The 23,592-nt window shown below is 40.6% G+C and overlaps 2 long non-coding RNA genes across 2 annotated transcripts; both read left to right on the top strand.

The window, feature by feature from the left end:
* The first annotated feature begins 9,318 nt into the window (after positions 1 to 9,318).
* Positions 9,319 to 9,922, top strand: LOC130995099 (uncharacterized). Its single transcript, XR_009092048.1, has 2 exons — positions 9,319 to 9,511; positions 9,586 to 9,922. It is a non-coding gene; the product is annotated as an uncharacterized LOC130995099 (long non-coding RNA).
* Positions 9,923 to 20,154: 10,232 nt separating this feature from the next.
* On the top strand, positions 20,155 to 20,758 carry LOC130995098 (uncharacterized). Its single transcript, XR_009092047.1, has 2 exons — positions 20,155 to 20,347; positions 20,422 to 20,758. It is a non-coding gene; the product is annotated as an uncharacterized LOC130995098 (long non-coding RNA).
* The last annotated feature ends 2,834 nt before the right edge of the window (positions 20,759 to 23,592 follow it).

The following is a 23,592-nucleotide window of genomic DNA, read 5'->3' as shown; positions in this document are numbered from 1 at the left end:
AAGAAGGGGGTGGAGCACCCCAACAACAAATCCCGGGAACCAACAGCGACAAAACCAAGGTCCTAGAGGAAATCAGGGCAACCACAATACGCTAGGGCCTATGCCATTAACCAACACCAAGCAGCAGGAGATCACGGAAACGTGGCAGGTACGATTAATGTTGTCGACATGTCAATTATAGCTCTATTCAATACTGGAGTATCCTATTCTTTCATTTCATATGCTGCTGTGTAAGATATTAGAAATTGACGCCACAATCGTCCATAACAACGTTAGAAATTAGTACAACTGACGATTAGAAGACTGCTACTAAGGACGTCACCGCGAACTCAGAGCTCGATATAGGCGGATGAAACATTTAGACATACTTACATGTTATTCCTATGATAGAATTTGATGCAATCCTCGAATTGGTTGACTTACTCAAGTCAGCGCCACGATACTTTTTAACAAGAGAATGATCCCTCTTCAATCTTCAGGAAAGGACGAGACAACCTTCCACGACATAACGACGTTACCAGATTTTGAGGGGAAATTTTCTAGTATGCTAAACAATGTCGCACTATTAGAAAGCTAAGGCCGTATATGATTTAGTGTCGCATAAGAGTTGAGTGGAATGAAAGTCTAGTATCCAAACTAGATGACCCAGATATGCAATTTCGAGGACGAAATTTTTTTAAGGAGGGAGGAATGTAACACCCCGCCTATTTATATTAAGTTTAGAATTTATTTTAAGAGTAGATTAAATGATTTATGCCGGAAGATAAATGAATTTATTTAATTCCAACACAAAAATGAATTTCAAAAGCTTTTGTAAATATTTAGTTATTTAAATTTTTGTGCATTTGCATATAATTTAAAATATGAGCATGTGTATATGTGAAATATTTTACATATAATTAATATGATTTTTACAGATTTAAATTAAAGTCTATGTTGACTTTAATTATAAATGTGTGTTGGAGTTTTAGTTTAGTTCATTTTGGGCCTTAGTTTTAATTACACCTACTTGATAAATACCACAGCCGCCCACCCTATGCCTAATAGCCGCCCCAACAACCACCAATGTCAGCCATAGCCGCCCACCCTACAACCATGGCCGCCCTATTCCTCCAATCAATGCCTCACTAGCTTGTGCCAGCCGCACATATGTTTTCCTTTCTCATTTCAGCAGCCAAAGCCTAACTCCTCTTTAAAGTCCACTCATGCGATAGCCAAACTATTTTCTCTCAACTCACGTACTTTCTCTTTTCCGTTCCAACGCTCGGACAGAACTTCAAGAGCGAGCAGTCCGACAGATTCACGCAGCCAACCATTCCAGATTTCATACGAAATTCCTAAAGGTGCCATTCTTTTAAAGCTCCCTACTTACCTCATTTTACACTATGTCTAAGAAACCCAGATAATGTCATAAGAATTTCAACTGCCTAACAAGGAAAACACCCATACATACATTACATTTGCACTCTGTTTATATACGTGTATATATTTACATTCAAGCATGTCTGTAAAAAGAAAAGAAAGTCAAAGATAGAAATGGAAGTTCTGATTTTGTTTCCCTGCCTTCGATCTTGCTGTATTGAGTCGAGTCAGGGGGGGGATAAGGGATGACGGCGGTGCGACTGTTGTTACCATCGGCGGCGACCCCCGTCGTCTGGTCACCGGAAGTTTTTAGAGAGAGAATGGGGTGCTTGACGGTGGTGGCGTGGAAGCCACTGACCGCGCCCGCCGGATCTGTTAATGGGGGCGGGTGGTTGGAGCTTTCGGAGGGAGGCAGGGCACGACGGCCGGTGCCGCTGCTGCCCGGCCACGGCTGGAGAAAGAGAGGAGCGATAGAGGGCGGCAATGGTAGTGGCAGAAAGCTGCTGCCGTCGGCCAAGGTTGATCAAGGGAGGCTAGGGCGCGGTGGCGGCGAGGAGTCGTCATCGTCGCCTGAAATTGGAGAGAGGGGGCGCGGCGGCAGTGGCCTCTCGCTGCTGACTCGCCGGAGTTCCAGAGAGGAAGCGGCGGCGCGATTTGGTGAGGACAGAGGGAGATGGTGATGTCTGTCGCCGGAAACGGACCAAGAGAGGGAGAGGCCAAGGGAGGCGGCGGCGTTCCGTCGTCGCCAAGGAGGAGCCGCGGCGGCGGAAATTCGAGGGAGCAGAGAGAGAGGCGGATTTGGCATGAAGAGAGATAAGAGTGAGATATGTGATTGTGTGTGTGTGTGCGGCTGAGGAGGGGGGAGAAAAGGGGGGAAGTGTTGGGTGGGTTTGGAAGTTGGGCTTGAGCCTTGGGCCCGACTTTAGTTTTTTCTGTTGGGCCGATTTTTCTTTCAGTTGGGCCAGTGTTTAATTAAATGGTGGGACTCATTTTATTTAAACTTGGGCTGCCATTTTTTTTATTTTTGGGCCTGCGAATTTTAAAACAAAAACATGGGCTTCCATTAATTGTTAGACTTCTTTAATTGATTTATCAATTTAATTCTTTAATTTGGGTTTAAATTAATTATTTTTGAAAAAGTTTGCATAATAGTATTTTCTTATTATGTGCATATGTTAAATATATTTATTTAATTATGTGAGGTTAAAGCATGAATTAATTTTTGCATCAAACATTTTACATAGAATCATTTATGATTAAATTGGTTTTATTATTAAAAATCGAATAAGGATATTGTTGGTGTCCTTGACTCAAGAATTTATTTTCTTAAATATTTAATTATTAAAATATGAAAACCCCGGCTAAGTGAATCATAGGATGATAAGCACTTCACTATGACTTAAGATTAGATTCGGGAGACCTATTAAGATTATAGATTTCTTGTAGGCTTTGTGGATCGTGAGGACTAGCACTGCTATACCAATTCAGAGTTAAGAATAACGACAGGCTTTGCCTATTCAGGTGGGCTTATTTACCAAATGTATGGTTTAGCTATTGAGCTTAATGTTTCAATGAAATAAAAACTGTTTATCCGATAAAATATTTTGTGCACTCTGCTCTGTTTAAGGCTCGCAACAATGAATCGATCGAGGTTCTCTCTTGACCTAACACGTTATTTGAGAATTGTGTACACCTATTAGCTGATCTGGTGGGTGATCTCCATCGGGCACTAATCATGTATGAGGCGTTATAAGGGTGCTCGACGGGATGTGTTCCGGAGCATTGGGTCCCAAATGGGAACTTGACTGGGTTACGCCCTCAGTTCAAGTAAAGCAGGAGTAATGGATCCGTCGTGGCTAAAAGGTCCGGGATCACAGCGAGTACGGAAAGGGAGTGTGACAATTGCGCGCAATATAATAAAATGTTTTAACATGCTTAGAAGTTATTTCAATTTAAAACCTTCTAAGTCATGTCAGTATAATTGGATAAACTGCTCTTATGATTATGAAATGTTTATAAAAATGCTAGCCCACTAAGTACATTAGTACTTAGCCCAAAATACTTTCAAATGTTTTCAGGTTGATTGGGTCGGTGCTGACGGGGCAGAGCTGAGGCTAGAGTTCAACTCCGTATTTTGTCTTCCGCTGTTGCACTAGCTCTTATTTGTCTTTTGTTTCTCCAACTTAAGACTTTTATGTTAAATTCTGAATTATGTTTCTATCGAGCGTAGACTCTCAACTCTAGCACTATGTTATTTAATATTGGTTATCAGAAGCATGAAACCAAACTTGTGATCCTAAGATTTAGAATGTTATTAATTGATTACTATCAGTTGATTTATGTCTTTCTTCACTCAAAGGGCGTTGCCCGACTTCTTATCCTATTATTTGAATTTCACAAGGTCCTTCCCTTGTTCATTTCTATGATTTTAGTCGCAACCCGATTATAGTTATTCCTTCAAGAATTGGGGTGTGACAATAATCCACAATAAAACTTCTTACAACATCATGAAGGCAAATAACAAAGTCAGCACAACAAATGTAAAATGAAATATCATAAGCTTCCATTCTTGATTCTTAAGCTTGATCTCTTCTTCATTCATAATCTTCAGCTAATCTATGGAGGCACATGCTTCTTTGTAAGATTTCTTCATGCATACTATACTCATAGACGACAGTCAACGGAAGCTCATCATCTATATAATGCGGTCATAGACGATGGGCCTCAAAATTCGTCGTCCATTATCACAAGAACGACGGTTATCAGCACCGTCGTCTATGACTGCATTATATAGATGACGCGGCTTGAGTTTACCGTCGTCTATGCATATATTAGACAACGTTTGTGGTGAACTATCGTCTGAAATCTCTGTTATAGACCACGGCCAAGCTATATCGTTGTCTATCGACATAAAGAATGACGGTTTTCGAAGCTTGTCGTCTATATCGTGTTGTCTATGACTCTAATTCTTGTAGTGCTTCCACTTCTTTGATTTTTTCTTGGTTCATACTCTCAATCAAAATAATTCTATAATTCAATTGCTCATTTGTCTTCTCCTTTTCGAGCTTCATTTTTGCAAAACTAAGCTTGTAGTGAGACAAGAGCTCTGTATTAACCTGCACCCATAATTCACAATCATCCCACTAAACCACCTGCTGAGATGTATTGTCAAACAATGAAACTAAAAAAAAAAAAAGTAAATTTTACACTAAATTAATCTTCCATTTCTGCGATGACAAAGAAGATAACGTCTCTCTAGATTCTTATCGGTGTGCGATATTTTTCGATTCAGCAGGTATATTGTGCGAGCAGATTTGAGTTTCAGGACCATTATTCATAAATTCGAAGATCCATTCATAAGAAATTTTAAAGACTCAATCACCAAATTACTTATGATTTAGTGTGGGCAAGTATAAATTCCTAAATAAAACAAACAAATAAAAAGATAAAGAAAAAGGAAATAAAAAATAAAATGTATAGTTTTGCAAATAAATCTTCAATTTTATTATAATTACAAAATTACCACTTAGTTTTGAAATTGATTTCAAATTGGAAGTTACATTTTTAATATATTATAGATTTTCTTATTTTTGAAAGTATATATTTCATTTATTTTGCAGCTTATAATTTCAGTTTACAAAATTTTAAGTGCAAGCGGGCCGCGTCCAGACGCTGACCCGTATTCCGACCCGAACCGCATCCTGATCTAAATTGTGTAAACTTTAAAATAGAACCACAATTGGGTATTTTCATTATGCAATTCGATCAGTAGTGTTATTTGAAACGATGTACATATATATATTCTTTATATGTACACATGCAATCTATTATATGTACACATGCAATCTATTTATATTTTCAAGGTATATATTATAATAAAAATTTAAAACTCCATAATTAATTTTACATATCTATTAAATTTTAAACCTATCATCAGCAAAAATGTAAATGAAAAAATAAAACAGAAAATGAAGGTCAATAAAAGGAATTGCATAAATGAAAGGAATTGCATAAGTGAGTTAAAAGAAAGAGTTGGAAATCGCCTAGGGAATACGACGAGGCTTAGGGGCGTTTACTGCATGATTGATAGGATATATATATATATATAGGGTAAAGATTAAAGAATTAATCTTAACCATCAATTCAGTCATGATTCACGGTCAAGATTACACCCCTTCTCTCATTAATACCGTTTTAAAATTTTCTGAATAATCAAAATTTATTGTTGAAAATTCGCTAAGCGGTATAATTGGTGTTTCTTCTATTTACTAAACAGACAATCCGAAATTAATGCTAATCATTTACCACTCCAAGAAACGAATCTCAAACCATACAAAGACACAATATTAACTCTTCATCTACAGTAGCGGCGACTGGATTTGGACGGCGATTGCTTCAATTTTTCGACGTTGAATATCGTATATACGCCTACAGCATCACCGCCCTCCTCCTTCTCTCATCCGCTTGTTTCCTCGAAAACCAGATGTTTGTGAGTATTCGATCATCTTCTGTTCGATTTATCGCCGTGGGAAACTCTCCTCGATGAAGCTCTCTCTCTCTATCTGATTTGATTGGTCTTGATCTGGTAAGTTTTACGATTACTAATTTGGTGCATTTTGAGGGTTTTTGTAATACCCCGTTCCCTCGAGCTAAGTTTAGAATAATTTTGAACTTAGATTTAAGATGATTCACGCCGAATAAAGAAAATGAGTTTATTTTAATTCCAACAAAAATGACTTACAAAAAGCATTTGTAAATTTAGTTATTAAATTTTTTATGCATTGCATATTTATTTAATTTAGCATTCAAGCATTTTCACGAGTTTTAATTAGCCAACCCTGAAGAATTTATACAGTTTCGACAATTTTATCATGAGGGATTTAATATGTCAAATCCTCACTCAACTCACTTACACTCCTCAATCCCATCAGCCACCCTACTCTGTTGCAGCCACCCTACCAGCCCAATTTCAGTTTCCAGCCATGCCTAAGGGCAGGCTGTCAATTTCCATTGCTTAAGCGCGTTCAAGCCAATTTCAGTTGGCATTCTCAATATTCAAAATTTTCAGACTTTGCAAGAATTCAAGTGAGCAGCAGCCATAGCTCGATTCCAGCAACCAAGCCAACCAAGCCAAATCCAGAATCAGGCAGCACCCATTTCACATCCTGAGTGATTCAAACCAAGTTCCTAAAGGTTCCCTCTTGAACCCTTCATCTCATTAGCTTTTACAGCTTTAATCAAGCACTTCGTTTGTGCATTCCAGTAAACCAATTTACACAGCAACACATTTCAAGCACTTCAATAGAATGACTTTCATTTATTCATATGCATGATCTATTCGTATTTTGTACATGAATTTCTGTCACGACCGCACTTGCTAAGGATAGCAAATTCGGGGAAACCGCGACTAAGGGAGGGGATTTAGGAAGCGGGAGTTAGAAAGGGGCATATTCGGTTTCTTGATGACTCGATTTGTATAAGGAAATCAATCGAAATATCTAGATATCAATGAAGGCCACAAGGGGACCGTACATAATATTATCCCAAAACGGGGTACTCAATAGTTTTAGTACATTATTAAATAATACATATTGTTTGACATAATATCTTAACATAATCAGTGTTCGCAGCGGAATAACAATAACTTGAGTATATGTATGAAGACATATACTCTACTCTGAGGTAGTCATCCTAGTTTGACAAAGCTCCGCTTGCACACTACATCCTCGATCACCGCTCAACCTGCACATTTAAAAATACATGCAGGGCTAAGTACAAAAGTACTTAGTGGACACTTGCCGAAATTTACATATATGCATAATATTTTATTGTCAAGCCTTTCAACAGTAGTAAAATACGAGGGTTTTCCTTTAAAGACTCGTATTTACCAAACATAATATCATTTCTTTCATCAATAACCCGCGCAGGTATTTTATATCATTAATCACCATATCAGTAACTCGTGCCGAGAGGGAGGCCTCCCTCTACGGACACTATGATCGGCCAACCCGCTAGATGACTCACGATCACAAGGTGTACACTAATTCCGAAGGGATTTGCGGTCCCATCCAGAATCCGAATTCGATTATCATCAGATAGGCAATTAATAATAAAACATAAAGCATTTAGGCATTGACAATATCATTTAAATTCATAAGCATAAAGTCTTAACAATTCTAATATATAATTTTAGTTTATACGTAGAAAGCCTACCTGAATAGCAGACTCACGGTTTAGCTCTAACTCTGGTGCTTGACCTTTAATTCGAGAAAATAAAATAAGATTCTAATTCTCGAAAAATCTCAATAAATGAGGATGCGTGAAATGATTATGCATGACTCATATTCCTTTAATTAAATTATGAGATGCTAATCCTATTTAAGGAATTAAAGCTCGTCTTATGAGGTCGGATTATTAATCTTTAATAATCTACTCATCTTAAAATAATCTAATTCACTTACTAATTAATAATTAGTAAGTCTTAAAATCTTCTCTAATTAAATTTAATAGAATAATTATGAAGACCCAATTAAAATAAAATAATCAAGGCCCAAAAGGAATTTAATTCGAGCCCAAAAGAATAAATTCGAAGCCCAATGCATTAATAATATTAAGCCCAACATCAATTAATTTCTAGAGCCCAACAAATGAGGCCCAAGATAATAAAATCATGAAGCCCAATAAGTGAGCCCATCATCACCCTTTAAAAATTAGTAAATTTTAATATTAATCACTAATTAAAATAATTAGGATTAATAAAGAAGCCTAAAATAATAATTCTTATTGGGTTAAATAAATAAATTTCATTGGACTTAATCAATTAAATCGTAGGAGCCCAAGTAATATAAATTCGAGACCCATTATTAATAAATAATAGGAGTCCAAGTAATAATTAATGTGGACTGGAAAGAATTAATCTTATCTCGTCAAAACCTTTAACTCAAAACATTATCACATAACTATCATTTAGGTTCGAAACTATTTATTCGAACATCAACATGCGCATTAATCATAACTCGTTCTATTTATGCCATCAAGTCAAATATTCCGTCATTTAAAAACAAATCCTATAATATTACATAGATAAATTATATCATCATAGATCATGCTTTCTTATTTTTTTTAAAATCGTTTAATCATTTTCAAATAATCCATATTAATAAGTCATTTGAAAAGAATTAATTTAAATGAGAGTTTAACTCGAAATATTTCATTTTATAATCCATTTATAAATACTTGAAATAAAGAACTCCATTTAAATAATTAATTTAAAGGTCAATATATAATTAAATTAATCAAGCTCAATTTAAATTAATAATTAAGAGCTCAAATAATTTAAATAGATATAAGCCCAAATTAATTAGATAAATTAAGTCTATCATGTTTTTCTTTGAATAAGGCCCAAACAATTTAATTAAATCGGCCCAAGAGTTTAATTAAATCGGCCCAAGAGTTTAATTAAATCGGCCCAAGAGGGAGCCCAATATTTTCGGCCCAAACCCGGCTCAAACCCAGCCCAAACCCGGCTGAAACCCGGCCCAAACCCGGCTCCCTTTTCTAACCTAAATATACACACACAAACACCTCCCAACACACACACAAGCTTATCTCTCTCTAACTCTATCTCTCGGTTCTCTCTCTCCCTACTCTCTCTTCTCTCTCTCTTTACTCTCTCTGCTCTCTCTCTTCGATCTGCCGCCGCCGCTGCCGTTCAACGGCGCCGTCGCCGCCGGCGAGCGGCGCGGCCTCTCCTCCTCTCTCCCTGAACTCTTCCCCCCCCTCTTCTCCTCTATCTCTCTCGCTCAATCTCGGCCGGGAAAGGCACAGCAGCGCAACCACGCCGCCGCTCCGTCGCCTCCGCCTCTCTTCCATGGCAGATCCGCCGCCGCTGCAACTGGATCTCGGCGTGCACCGTCGACTGGAAGCCGCTGGAGCTGCTGCTGCTTCGCCGGAGTCGAGCTGTCGCCGCCTGGAGCTGCTGCTGCTCGCCCGGAGTCGCCGCTGGCTGGCCTGCGATCGACGGCCAGCAGCTCGCTGGAGGAGCGCCGCCGTCAGCCGCTGCCGTTGGCAGCAAGAATCCGGCAGCCGCCTCTCCTGGAGTCGCCGTCGCCGTGAGTCGCTGTGAGGAGCCGAGCACCGTCTCACAAAGGTAAGCCCCGGATCTCCCTATTCTCATTTCATTTTAAATTAAAAACTGAAACTCCTCTTTCCCTTTCTTGGCAGATCGGAGACAACCGCGGCTCCGTCGCCGTCCGTCAACCGCCGGCGACGACGAGCCACCGAGGCTGCCCTCCCCCTGACCTCGACTCACACACGCAATCAGCCAACACAAAGGGTTTTTGTGCGAGAATCATATACTGTAATTGCTCAAATAAAAGTTTTAACTCTTTCCTTGTAACTTCAGTTCACAAGTACATATTTAGTAACTGTAAATCTATGAATTTGCTACTCATTTTCTTCATTTATCAAAGCATATGTAAATCTGAGTTAATGAGCATGTGTTGGTATTCTGGAATTGATGTATACAATTGAAGGATAATATATAAATTAGAAATATAAACCTTGAATGATGAAAGATGTGGTGTCGTTTCTTGGCTGCGAGAGAGATGGTAGATGAATGTGAGAGGTGGGAATTGGCTGAAAGTGGCTGTGGTTTTAAAGAAAAATGGGTGGTTTGGATGGATGAGGATTGTGGAATTTTTCAACTTACAGGTATGAACTCCTTTCAGCCTGCATGTATGACTGAAGAATTTCCTTCAGCATGCGCTCAAAATTTCTTCAGCATGCTTTAGGATTCAGCATGCTTGCCATTATTCTAATTAAAAAAATCTAAGAGATTATTATATTAATCATAAGGTTCCAAACTCATTTAAATACATTAAGACATATAAGCCTAATTCTTATTGAAGCATAAAATCCATTTGAGCTTGCTTCTAACATAAAATAAATTACTCATGGGCTTAAGTAAACAATCGATAAAAGATTCATATTTAACACTTCAGTGTTAAATTCTCCACAATAAATTAATGGACTTAAAATATATTTTGAGTGCATCATCTATTGAAAATAAAATAAAAAAAAATAAATCATCACATATATAAATTATCAAATTCATATAAGTTCGTATTTTATTAATGGATGCTGAACTCTAATTACCATAATCAATCCTTAAATCAGTAATTAAAAGTATATAATCCTTAATAAAAAGTCGGGTCGTTACATACTATCCCCCTTAAAAGAAATTTCGTCCCGAAATTTGCATACCTATGTGAAAAGTTCTGGGTATTTTTCTTTCATCTGGTCCTCAAGTTCCCACGTTGCTTCTTCCGGTCCATGGTGTCTCCACAGTATTTTGACTGACACGATCGATTTATTCCTTAACTCTTGCACCTTTCGGTCCAAAATGGCTTCAGGTTTTTCCTCGTACGTCAAGTCTGGGTTAAGAATCATTTCATCTTGATGAATCACGTGTTTGGGGTCAAACACGTACCGTCTCAGTTGTGACACGTGGAACACATTGTGGACGTTTCCAAAGCTAGGTGGCAGTGCCAACCTATACGCTACGGGACCTATTCTTTCAAGGATCTCATAAGGTCCTACAAAACGAGGTCTCAACTTACCCTTAACACCGAATCTAACGATCCCTTTCGAGGGTGATATTTTAAGGAAAACCTTGTCTCCAATCTGAAATTGTAGTTCAGTTCGTCGGGTATCAGCATAAGACTTCTGTCTGTCCTGGGCCTCTTTAATTCTTGCTCTAATCTGGCGGATGGTCTCAATCATCTCGCTTACTGCATCTGGCCCAAGGATTTTTCTTTCACCCACCTCATCCCAGTAAAGTGGTGATCTACACTTCCTTCCATACAACGCCTCATAAGGTGCCATATCAATGGTTGCCTGGTAACTATTGTTGTAGGCGAATTCGATTAACGGCAGCACTGATTCCCAACTTCCTCCTCGGTCTAGCACCACTGTCCTCAACATATCTTCAAGGGTCTAAATTGTCCTTTCTGATTGTCCATCTGTTTGAGGGTGAAAGGCGGTGCTAAAGTTTAATCTCGTTCCCAACTCTTTCTGCAAACTGATCCAAAATCTAGAAGTAAATTTTGAATCTCTATCTGAAGTAATGGATATTGGTATTCCATGTAGCCGTACAATCTCACGAATGTACAGTTGGGCTAGTTTCTCCGATCCATGGGTAATTGGAATCGGTATAAAATGAGCGCTTTTTGTGAGACGGTCTACTATTACCCAAATAGCTGTGTTGCCCCTATTTGTCTTGGGTAAACCCGTCACGAAATCCATCGCTATGTGCTCCCACTTCCATTCTGGGATTTCCAATGGCTGTAATTTCCCATATGGTCGTTGATGTAAAGCTTTCACTTGCTGGCATGCAAGGCAATGCTCTACAAACGAGGCTATGTCTCGTTTCATCCCGTCCCACCAAAACTTCTGTTTTAGATCTTGGTACATTTTGGTACTTCCGGGATGAGCGGTATAGGGCGTGTCATGAGCTTCACTCATGATCTCGTTTCTGAGTTCCTCGTTATGGGGAACACACAATCTTCCTTCAAAAAGAACTGCGTTATCCTTTGCCTCTTGGTAGCCTCCTGGCGTGCCTGTTCGGATTTTGAGACGAACTTTTTCCAAGCTCTCATCCGCTCTCTGGGCACTGACGATCCTTTCTCTGAGGTCTGGGACGGCTACTAGAGTTGCAATAATTGCTCTTGTCGTTGCCGGTGGCTGAACCACTTCTATCTTCAATTTGTCAAAATCCCTTACAAGCGTGTCCTCTTGAGTGAGAAGAAGTCCTAACTCGGATTGAGTTTTACGACTTAAAGCATCAGCTACTACATTAGCTTTTCCCGGGTGGTAGTTGATACCGCAGTCGTAATCCTTTACGAGTTCGAGCCATCTCCTCTGTCTCATGTTCAAGTCTTTCTGCTCGAAAAAATACTTAAGACTTTTGTGATCAGTGAAGATTTCACATCTAACTCCGTATAGATGGTGTCTCCAAATTTTCAAAGCATGCACAATTGCTGCCAGTTCCAGATCATGAGTGGGGTAGTTCAATTCATGTGGCCTTAGTTGTCGCGAGGCGTAGGCAATGACCTTTCCTTCTTGCATCAACACACAACCTAGCCCATTTTTGGACGCGTCTGTGAAGATCACGTATTCTTTATCGGCTGCTGGAACTGCTAACACTGGTGCAGTTGTCAATTTCTTCTTCAGCTCTTGGAAGCTGGCTTCACACTCTTCGTTCCACTTATACTTGATTCCTTTGCGAAGTAATTGCGTCATTGGTCTCGCTATTTTAGAGAATCCTTCGATGAATCTCCGGTAGTATCCCGCCAAACCTAAGAAACTCCGGATTTCATTAGGTGTGGTTGGTGATTTCCACTCGCGCACTGCTTGCACCTTGGCGGGGTCCACCTTGATTCCATCTGCTGATACGATGTGCCCTAGAAACATTACTTCTTTCAACCAAAATTCGCACTTGCTGAATTTGGCGAACAACTTCTCCGTCTTTAATGTCTCCAGGATGATTCTTAAATGATTTTCATGTTCTTGGTCATTCTTAGAATAGATGAGGATATCATCTATAAATACTAAGACAAATTTGTCTAAGTATGGATGGAAAACTCGATTCATGAGGTCCATGAATACTGCCGGTGCATTGGTTAGACCAAATGGCATGACAACGAATTCATAGTGACCATATCTTGTGCGGAAAGCGGTCTTAGATATATCCTCTGGTCTGATCTTCAGTTGATGATACCCAGACCTTAAATCTATTTTTGAGAATACACTGGCTCCTTTGAGTTGATCGAACAAATCATCTATCCTTGGGAGAGGGTATTTGTTTTTAAGCGTCAGTTTGTTCAACTCTCGATAATCAATGCACATCCTCATGGTTCCATCTTTCTTCTTGACAAAGAGTACAGGCGCTCCCCAAGGCGAGACACTGGGTCTGATGAAACCCAAGTCCAAGAGTTCCTGTAGTTGCACCTTTAATTCTTGTAGTTCCTTTGGGGCCATCCTGTACGGTGCCTTTGATACTGGGGCAGATCCAGGTTCTAGATCAATGGTGAAATCTAGTTGCCTGTCTGGAGGTAGTCCTGGCAATATTTCAGGAAAAACTTCTGGGAAGTCTCGTACTATTGCCACATCTTCCACCTTCTTGTCTTCACTAGCTTCCCCGTTTAGGTAGACGAGATAAGCTGTGCTTCCTTCCTTCATCATCTCTTTTCTGGCTTGTAATGCGGATATCACTGGTACTCTTTTCTTCATACCTATGCCGTGAAATTCCGTCGGTTCCTTTCCAGGTGGTCGAATAGAAATTTTTCGTTCACTACAAAGGATGGTGGCGTGATTCTCAGCTAGCCAGTCCATTCCTAAGATCATATCTACGTCCCACATGAGCAGAATATTAAGATTGTTCGCTACCATCTTAAGTTCTCCTATTTCAAATTCTACGTTCGAGCAAACATGTGTAGTGGTAGATCTTTCTCCTGAGGATGTAGTGATTCTTAAGGCACACTTAGCTCGTTCTGATTCGATTTCTAAGGTATCTACGCAAGGGGCAGATATAAAAGAATGCGAGGCACCAGTATCGAACAGAATCATTATGGAAAAACCTTTAAGCTTGCCCATACCTGCCAGGTTTCCTTGGTTTTTCTCGGGCTGGTTTTGGGTGAGAGCAAAGGCTCTTGCCTGCTGCGGCAATGGTTGTTGCCGCCTCTGTTGCTGTTGGCGCTGTTGGTTCTTGTGTTGGTATTGCTGCTGGTATGGCTGTTGTTGGCGGGGCTGGTATTGGTATTGCTGCTGGTATGACTGTTGTTGGCGGGGCTGGTGTTGCCCTTGAACTGCTTGCAGGGGCTGGGCATAAGTGGCCCTGATTGCCGCGCCCTGCTGTTTGTTGGGGCATTGTGAGGAGTAGTGGCCCTTCTGGCCACACGTGTAGCAACTGTCAGTTCCAGCCTTACAGACACCACGATGTGGTTTGTGGCATTTTGGACAAAGGGGAACTTCATTTTGTCTTTGGCTGCCTCCAGCCGGGGCAGGACCCTGTTGCTTCCCTTGTCCTTGTTGCTGATATTGTCCAAACGGCGCATTTCCTTGCCATGGCCTCTTGTTAGTCTGGTTTTCATTTCCTCTATGGTCGTTCCAGTTGCGCTTCCCTTTAAAGTTCTGAGGGCGTGCAGGTGGGTTGGCTGGCGCTGGGGTCTGTGATGGAGCCAACCTTTCTACTGGCATCGCAGCTTCGATGTCCAGTGCCCTGTTCAAAGACTCAGTGTATGAGAGTCCACCATGACTAGCTAGAGTCATCCGAATCTCGTGCCTCAGACCAGCACAAAATTTCTCCGCCATTTTCTCATCAGTATCCACCTGTTGTGGAGCATAACGCGATAGATCGCAGAACTCTCTGTCATACTCGGTCACCGTCTTCTTCCCTTGTTTCAGGCTATAAAACTCAGCCTCCTTCTTCTTTCTGTAGCTCTTGGGAATATACTTATCATATAATCCCGTCTTAAAGTCTTCCCAAGTGTATGCTGCCCATTGTTCGGGAGTCAGAGTCTTTCGGCGGGCTTCCCACCAAAAGTCAGCCGATCCGGCTAGTTGGAAAGACATACACGAGAGTCGCTCCTCTTCCGTGCAGTGTAGGAAAGTGAAGATACGCTCCAAGGCGCGTATCCAAGCTTCGGCCTCGGCTGGGTCGCCTGTCCCAGTAAATGTGGGCAGATTCTGTCGAAGAAACAGTTCTTCAGTCCTTCTAGCAGGGGGTGGAGGGGGTGGGGTAGGTTCCCTGTCGTTTCGCCGCCCTTCAGGTATTTCATTGTTAACGTTTCTCCTAGGGGGGCGACCTCGTTTAGGCGGCATTCTGCAAATTACAAACACCTTTTTTTTATACATTCTATACAGGAATCTCTAAGGCAATTTATAAAGAACTGTTTGTCAAATTTAACTTATTATAACTCCAAAACTAAGATATTAATAGGAACCGTTGCATACACAAGTCACATTATTCAAAGTTACTACATTCTTAACTGACTTGTGAAGAATAAAACCCGTAGAGAAACATAAAACATACACGAGATCGTCGTAGAAAGCCCATGCTAGGGTCATATATATATATGGAATATTGCCTCATCGAGGGCTTTTACATCGTCAACCCAAAATGTAAGTAAAGTCTATCTAGTACTCCCTATGATGTATTGGCTTACTAGTTAAGCAATCACAAAAGGGTTTTTATTCACGGAACGTCCTAGAGACCAACATTTCCGTACTAATGCTAGCTAGAAACAACATAAATAAAATCATAGTCATTGGAACGAATTATTGTTTCCGGAGTACATTCACAAGCTAAAACTATCAAATCTATGAACTCTGAGTCGCGGTACGACTGTTCCTCGGTGACGCCAGGGGGTTCTCTTCTGGATCCTCCTCGGGGTCCTCCTCCTCATCCTCCTCGGGGTCCTCCTCCTCATCCTCGCCCGGCTCCCAGCTGGGCAACGGAGTCTCTCCCTGGCCCTCGCCTGTCTCCTGCATGATCTGGGCTGAGCGGAAGATATCGTCCACAATCTCACGGATCGGATCGTCTCTGGTGCTGATCCTGGCCGTGGCACGAGGCTTGATCGGAGCTGGAGTTGGCACGGGCTTGGAACGAGTAATTCTCATCGTACCATACTGTGCTGTTTCGTCATCCTCCTGCATAGGGTATTTGCCCCTATCTAGAAACTCCCTCATGTTGGCCATGACCCTGTCGACATCTGCCATGGCAGCCTCAAACCTTGCGTCTATCGTAGGTATCAGTGGTGGTGGAGTAGCAGTAGCTCGGATCACTGAGTCAGGAGGCGATGGGAAATCCCTGCGAGCTCGTGGACGAGAAGGGCCTGCCTCGTCATCGTGCCTACCACGGCGCCCTAGAACTGAGGCACGTGGTGGAGAATCTCGTGGCAAGGCCATCGGAGACTCAGGGGCAGTAGCGGGTGTCTCCGCTGGCAAAGGCGTCCCCACTTGTACATAGTCTCCTGGAAGGATGTAGGGCCCTAGAGGGGCGCGGCCCCACAAAGTGAAACAGATCTGAAGCTCCGCAATAAAGCTAGGGAAGTCTCCCATGAGGTCGTGGTAATTTTCTCGGCGAAAGATATATTGGGTAGAGATCTGCCTAGCCCATCCCTGCCACTCGGAAGGTAACAGTAAGATCAACCTCTGGATACCGTCATATCCTGATACTCCATGTGCACTCGCCTCGACCCAGTGTCTGTGAAAACCTGCGAGGAACTGTCCGAGGTTATCCCCGTGACATGGAGCATAGGTGCGGTAGGACCGCTCGACCTCCTTTGGACTAGCCCATGGGGGCAGTGGTCGTCGTCGGGTGAAAACAGTTCTCGCCATCTAACAAAGGAAATTCTATCGTCAAAAGTAGCACACGACAAGTAACTTAAGGCGATAAGGTTCTAAATATCTAAAATCGGAAAACAAGTTTGGTTCAATAACCATAACGTGCAAAAACACCTCATCATCTAAATCTAGCATTTACACAAGCCATACAGGTTCTTAATACTTAATCACAGATTACCAATTCGACTATCATATAGTTCTAGTGTCGTTGTTTTCCGAACTTAGGGCTTGTTATGTGATGATGATATTTTCTTAAATCTAGCAACAAGCACTAAAAGTTTCAACAAAATAAGTTCAAAAGGCCAAGCTAATTCGAGATCTCATCGTAGAAAAACACTCGAATATTTAAGCTATGCCCATGCCATCAACGTACTATTGGCGTTCGTTATGCTGCTCAATCTTCATGCTCGTGGTTTCATCATGCGACCCTTCGTGTGATTCTTCTTTCTCTATTTCGACCGTCATTGTCGATGTCATCGTAACATGAAGAAAAAGTTAAGGCATCTCCCTAAGTTCTCTTCTATGTTCCGTCGTGAGAGTGAGCATATATAACTTAACAGTTCTAAGTTCTTGTGATTCATACAATAGTCATACTTATTCATGCTTCATACATTTCAAGAAATTAACTTAATTAAAACTTGGAAGTACTTACCATAACCTCCGTTGAGCGTGACGAGATGTAGTGCCAAGCTTTTGTCAACTAGTTCAAAAGTGTATTAACTTACTTAATCTAGACTCAACTTAGAAGGAATGAGTAGTACTCAGAGCAAAAGAAATGCTCTGATACCATTCTGTCACGACCGCACTTGCTAAGGATAGCAAATTCGGGGAAACCGCGACTAAGGGAGGGGATTTAGAAGCGGGAGTTAGAAAGGGGCATATTCGGTTTCTTGATGACTCGATTTGTATAAGGAAATCAATCGAAATATCTAGATATCAATGAAGGCCACAAGGGGACCGTACATAATATTATCCCAAAACGGGGTACTCAATAGTTTTAGTACATTATTAAATAATACATATTGTTTGACATAATATCTTAACATAATCAGTGTTCGCAGCGGAATAACAATAACTTGAGTATATGTATGAAGACATATACTCTACTCTGAGGTAGTCATCCTAGTTTGACAAAGCTCCGCTTGCACACTACATCCTCGATCACCGCTCAACCTGCACATTTAAAAATACATGCAGGGCTAAGTACAAAAGTACTTAGTGGACACTTGCCGAAATTTACATATATGCATAATATTTTATTGTCAAGCCTTTCAACAGTAGTAAAATACGAGGGTTTTCCTTTAAAGACTCGTATTTACCAAACATAATATCATTTCTTTCATCAATAACCCGCGCAGGTATTTTATATCATTAATCACCATATCAGTAACTCGTGCCGAGAGGGAGGCCTCCCTCTACGGACACTATGATCGGCCAACCCGCTAGATGACTCACGATCACAAGGTGTACACTAATTCCGAAGGGATTTGCGGTCCCATCCAGAATCCGAATTCGATTATCATCAGATAGGCAATTAATAATAAAACATAAAGCATTTAGGCATTGACAATATCATTTAAATTCATAAGCATAAAGTCTTAACAATTCTAATATATAATTTTAGTTTATACGTAGAAAGCCTACCTGAATAGCAGACTCACGGTTTAGCTCTAACTCTGGTGCTTGACCTTTAATTCGAGAAAATAAAATAAGATTCTAATTCTCGAAAAATCTCAATAAATGAGGATGCGTGAAATGATTATGCATGACTCATATTCCTTTAATTAAATTATGAGATGCTAATCCTATTTAAGGAATTAAAGCTCGTCTTATGAGGTCGGATTATTAATCTTTAATAATCTACTCATCTTAAAATAATCTAATTCACTTACTAATTAATAATTAGTAAGTCTTAAAATCTTCTCTAATTAAATTTAATAGAATAATTATGAAGACCCAATTAAAATAAAATAATCAAGGCCCAAAAGGAATTTAATTCGAGCCCAAAAGAATAAATTCGAAGCCCAATGCATTAATAATATTAAGCCCAACATCAATTAATTTCTAGAGCCCAACAAATGAGGCCCAAGATAATAAAATCATGAAGCCCAATAAGTGAGCCCATCATCACCCTTTAAAAATTAGTAAATTTTAATATTAATCACTAATTAAAATAATTAGGATTAATAAACAAGCCTAAAATAATAATTCTTATTGGGTTAAATAAATAAATTTCATTGGACTTAATCAATTAAATCGTAGGAGCCCAAGTAATATAAATTCGAGACCCATTATTAATAAATAATAGGAGTCCAAGTAATAATTAATGTGGACTGGAAAGAATTAATCTTATCTCGTCAAAACCTTTAACTCAAAACATTATCACATAACTATCATTTAGGTTCGAAACTATTTATTCGAACATCAACATGCGCATTAATCATAACTCGTTCTATTTATGCCATCAAGTCAAATATTCCGTCATTTAAAAACAAATCCTATAATATTACATAGATAAATTATATCATCATAGATCATGCTTTCTTATTTTTTTTAAAATCGTTTAATCATTTTCAAATAATCCATATTAATAAGTCATTTGAAAAGAATTAATTTAAATGAGAGTTTAACTCGAAATATTTCATTTTATAATCCATTTATAAATACTTGAAATAAAGAACTCCATTTAAATAATTAATTTAAAGGTCAATATATAATTAAATTAATCAAGCTCAATTTAAATTAATAATTAAGAGCTCAAATAATTTAAATAGATATAAGCCCAAATTAATTAGATAAATTAAGTCTATCATGTTTTTCTTTGAATAAGGCCCAAACAATTTAATTAAATCGGCCCAAGAGTTTAATTAAATCGGCCCAAGAGTTTAATTAAATCGGCCCAAGAGGGAGCCCAATATTTTCGGCCCAAACCCGGCTCAAACCCAGCCCAAACCCGGCTGAAACCCGGCCCAAACCCGGCTCCCTTTTCTAACCTAAATATACACACACAAACACCTCCCAACACACACACAAGCTTATCTCTCTCTAACTCTATCTCTCGGTTCTCTCTCTCCCTACTCTCTCTTCTCTCTCTCTTTACTCTCTCTGCTCTCTCTCTTCGATCTGCCGCCGCCGCTGCCGTTCAACGGCGCCGTCGCCGCCGGCGAGCGGCGCGGCCTCTCCTCCTCTCTCCCTGAACTCTTCCCCCCCCTCTTCTCCTCTATCTCTCTCGCTCAATCTCGGCCGGGAAAGGCACAGCAGCGCAACCACGCCGCCGCTCCGTCGCCTCCGCCTCTCTTCCATGGCAGATCCGCCGCCGCTGCAACTGGATCTCGGCGTGCACCGTCGACTGGAAGCCGCTGGAGCTGCTGCTGCTTCGCCGGAGTCGAGCTGTCGCCGCCTGGAGCTGCTGCTGCTCGCCCGGAGTCGCCGCTGGCTGGCCTGCGATCGACGGCCAGCAGCTCGCTGGAGGAGCGCCGCCGTCAGCCGCTGCCGTTGGCAGCAAGAATCCGGCAGCCGCCTCTCCTGGAGTCGCCGTCGCCGTGAGTCGCTGTGAGGAGCCGAGCACCGTCTCACAAAGGTAAGCCCCGGATCTCCCTATTCTCATTTCATTTTAAATTAAAAACTGAAACTCCTCTTTCCCTTTCTTGGCAGATCGGAGACAACCGCGGCTCCGTCGCCGTCCGTCAACCGCCGGCGACGACGAGCCACCGAGGCTGCCCTCCCCCTGACCTCGACTCACACACGCAATCAGCCAACACAAAGGGTTTTTGTGCGAGAATCATATACTGTAATTGCTCAAATAAAAGTTTTAACTCTTTCCTTGTAACTTCAGTTCACAAGTACATATTTAGTAACTGTAAATCTATGAATTTGCTACTCATTTTCTTCATTTATCAAAGCATATGTAAATCTGAGTTAATGAGCATGTGTTGGTATTCTGGAATTGATGTATACAATTGAAGGATAATATATAAATTAGAAATATAAACCTTGAATGATGAAAGATGTGGTGTCGTTTCTTGGCTGCGAGAGAGATGGTAGATGAATGTGAGAGGTGGGAATTGGCTGAAAGTGGCTGTGGTTTTAAAGAAAAATGGGTGGTTTGGATGGATGAGGATTGTGGAATTTTTCAACTTACAGGTATGAACTCCTTTCAGCCTGCATGTATGACTGAAGAATTTCCTTCAGCATGCGCTCAAAATTTCTTCAGCATGCTTTAGGATTCAGCATGCTTGCCATTATTCTAATTAAAAAAATCTAAGAGATTATTATATTAATCATAAGGTTCCAAACTCATTTAAATACATTAAGACATATAAGCCTAATTCTTATTGAAGCATAAAATCCATTTGAGCTTGCTTCTAACATAAAATAAATTACTCATGGGCTTAAGTAAACAATCGATAAAAGATTCATATTTAACACTTCAGTGTTAAATTCTCCACAATAAATTAATGGACTTAAAATATATTTTGAGTGCATCATCTATTGAAAATAAAATAAAAAAAAATAAATCATCACATATATAAATTATCAAATTCATATAAGTTCGTATTTTATTAATGGATGCTGAACTCTAATTACCATAATCAATCCTTAAATCAGTAATTAAAAGTATATAATCCTTAATAAAAAGTCGGGTCGTTACAATTTCTGTTTTTCAAAGAAGAAAAGGAAGAAAGGTTGAGCCTTGTCTTTGCTTGTCATGTTTGTGTGTCTGCTGTGATTTGAGTCGAGAGTGGAGGGAGGCAGATGCGGTCGGCGGCAGTGGTTCTCCTGCTGCTGTCGGCCGGAGTTTCGAGGGAGGCGGCGGCGTTGTCGTCGTCGCCCAGGAGGAGAGAGAACAGGGGGAGTGACGGGGAATGGAGTGGTGACTGGTCTGGGCTGGGTTTAACAGAGGGAGGCCAGGGCGCGGCGGCCCTGCCGCTGTCGCTCGGCCACGGACGGAGGGAGAGAGGGAGTCGCAGTCGGCGGCAGCTTGCTGCTGCAGTCGCCGGAATCGGACCAAGAGAGGGAGAGGCCGAGGGAGGCGGCGGCGTTTTCGTCGTCGCCGAGGATGAGGGGGAAACAGGGGTTCGAGGGAGAGGTGTTCCGGAGCGGCGCTCGTCGCCGGGGGTGGTGGCACGCGGCCGTGAGTCCGAGAGAGAGAGAGAGAGAGAGAGGCGAGCAGTCGTGAGGGAGGGGGGAGAGACTGAAGAGGGCGTGACTGATGGGGGAAGAAAAGGGGGGGTGGGGGTGTTGGGCTAGGGCTTGAGGGTTGAGTGTTGGGCCGAGTCAATTGGGCCGGGTTTGTTTAATTTTTGTTTCAGTTTGGGCTGATTGGTTTATTTTCAGTTGGGCCTTTACTTTATTATACAGCTGGGCCTTATTTAAAACCCCTTTGGGTCAGTTATTATTTTAAAACTTTGGGCTGTCTTGATTAATTAAATTAATTGGGCTGCCCTATTTTAATTAATTGAACTATTAATTAGTTTAATTAATTATTTTCAAAGACTAGTTTCATAATAATATTAAATTATTATTATGTGCATATTTTAAGTAATTACTTATTACTCCCTCCGTCCGCCAAAAGTATTCCACTTTGGCCGGGCACGGAGTTTAATAAAATGTGTGATGATGTTGATGTAGTGGAGAAAGGGTCCCACCACTTTATGAGATGTGTGGTTGAGATTGAATTTGGGGTGAGTTTTTTGTAAATAAAGAGTGTTTGTAAGGATAAAATATAAAGGTGGATGGTGGGACCATGGCTTAAAAAGGAAAGTGGAATACTTTTTGCGGACGCCAAATATAGTAATTGTGGAATACTTTTGGCGGACGGAGGGAGTATATGCTAAGCATGATATGAAATTGCATTTATTTTGCAATAAAAATATTTATGATTTAATTGGTTTTAATTATAATTCCAATTACAAAGGAAAGACGAGTAAGAATATTGTTGGTGTTCTTAACTCAAGAGAAATGTTTTCAATTATTTATTCATTAAATTTTGAAAACCCGGCTAAGTGAATCATAGAATGTTAAGCACTTCACCATGACTTAAGATTAGATTCAAGGAGACCTATTAAGAATAGATTTCTTGTAGGCTTTGAGCGTCAGGAAGATTAGCACTGCTATTCCGATTCAGAGATAAGAATAAACGACAGGCTTTGCCTATACAGGTGGGCTTATTTTCCAAATGTATGATTGAGCTAATGAGCTTAAATGTTTCATGAAATACAAACTGTTTATCCAATAAATATTTTTGTGCACTCTACCATGTTTAAGGCTCGCGCAGTTAATCAATTGAGGTTCTCTTATGACCTAATACGTTGTTTGAGAATTGTGTACACTTATTAGTTGACTCGGTGGGTTGATCTCCATCGGGCTCTAACCAGAGGCGTTATAAGGGTGCTCGGCTGGATGTGTTCCGGAGCATGAGAAATAAGAGGCCTGCCTGGGTAGCATCCCGAGGTCAAAGTAAACTTGGCTGGGTTACGCCCTCAGTCCAAGCCAGCGGGAGACAGAGATCCGTCGGTGGCTAAAAGGTCCGGGATCACAGCGAGTAACAGAATAGAGTGTGACAACTGCGCGCAATCAAAAAGATATATATATATATATATATATATATATATATATATATATATATATATGAAATGTTTTAACATGCATAGAAGTTATTTCTCTTTAAAACCTTCTATGTCATGTCAGTAAGATTGGATAAACTGTTCTTCAGATTATGAAATGTTTTAAAGTTGCAGCCCACTAAGTACATTAGTACTTAGCCCAAAAATACTTTCAAATGTTTGTCAGGTTAACGGAAGGTGATGACGGGGCAGAGCTGAG

Source organism: Salvia miltiorrhiza, chromosome 7 (genome assembly GCF_028751815.1).
Source record: "Salvia miltiorrhiza cultivar Shanhuang (shh) chromosome 7, IMPLAD_Smil_shh, whole genome shotgun sequence".
NCBI lineage: Eukaryota > Viridiplantae > Streptophyta > Magnoliopsida > Lamiales > Lamiaceae > Salvia > Salvia miltiorrhiza.
Note: the sequence above shows the minus strand (reverse complement) of the source record. Positions and strands in the feature narration are given on the sequence as shown.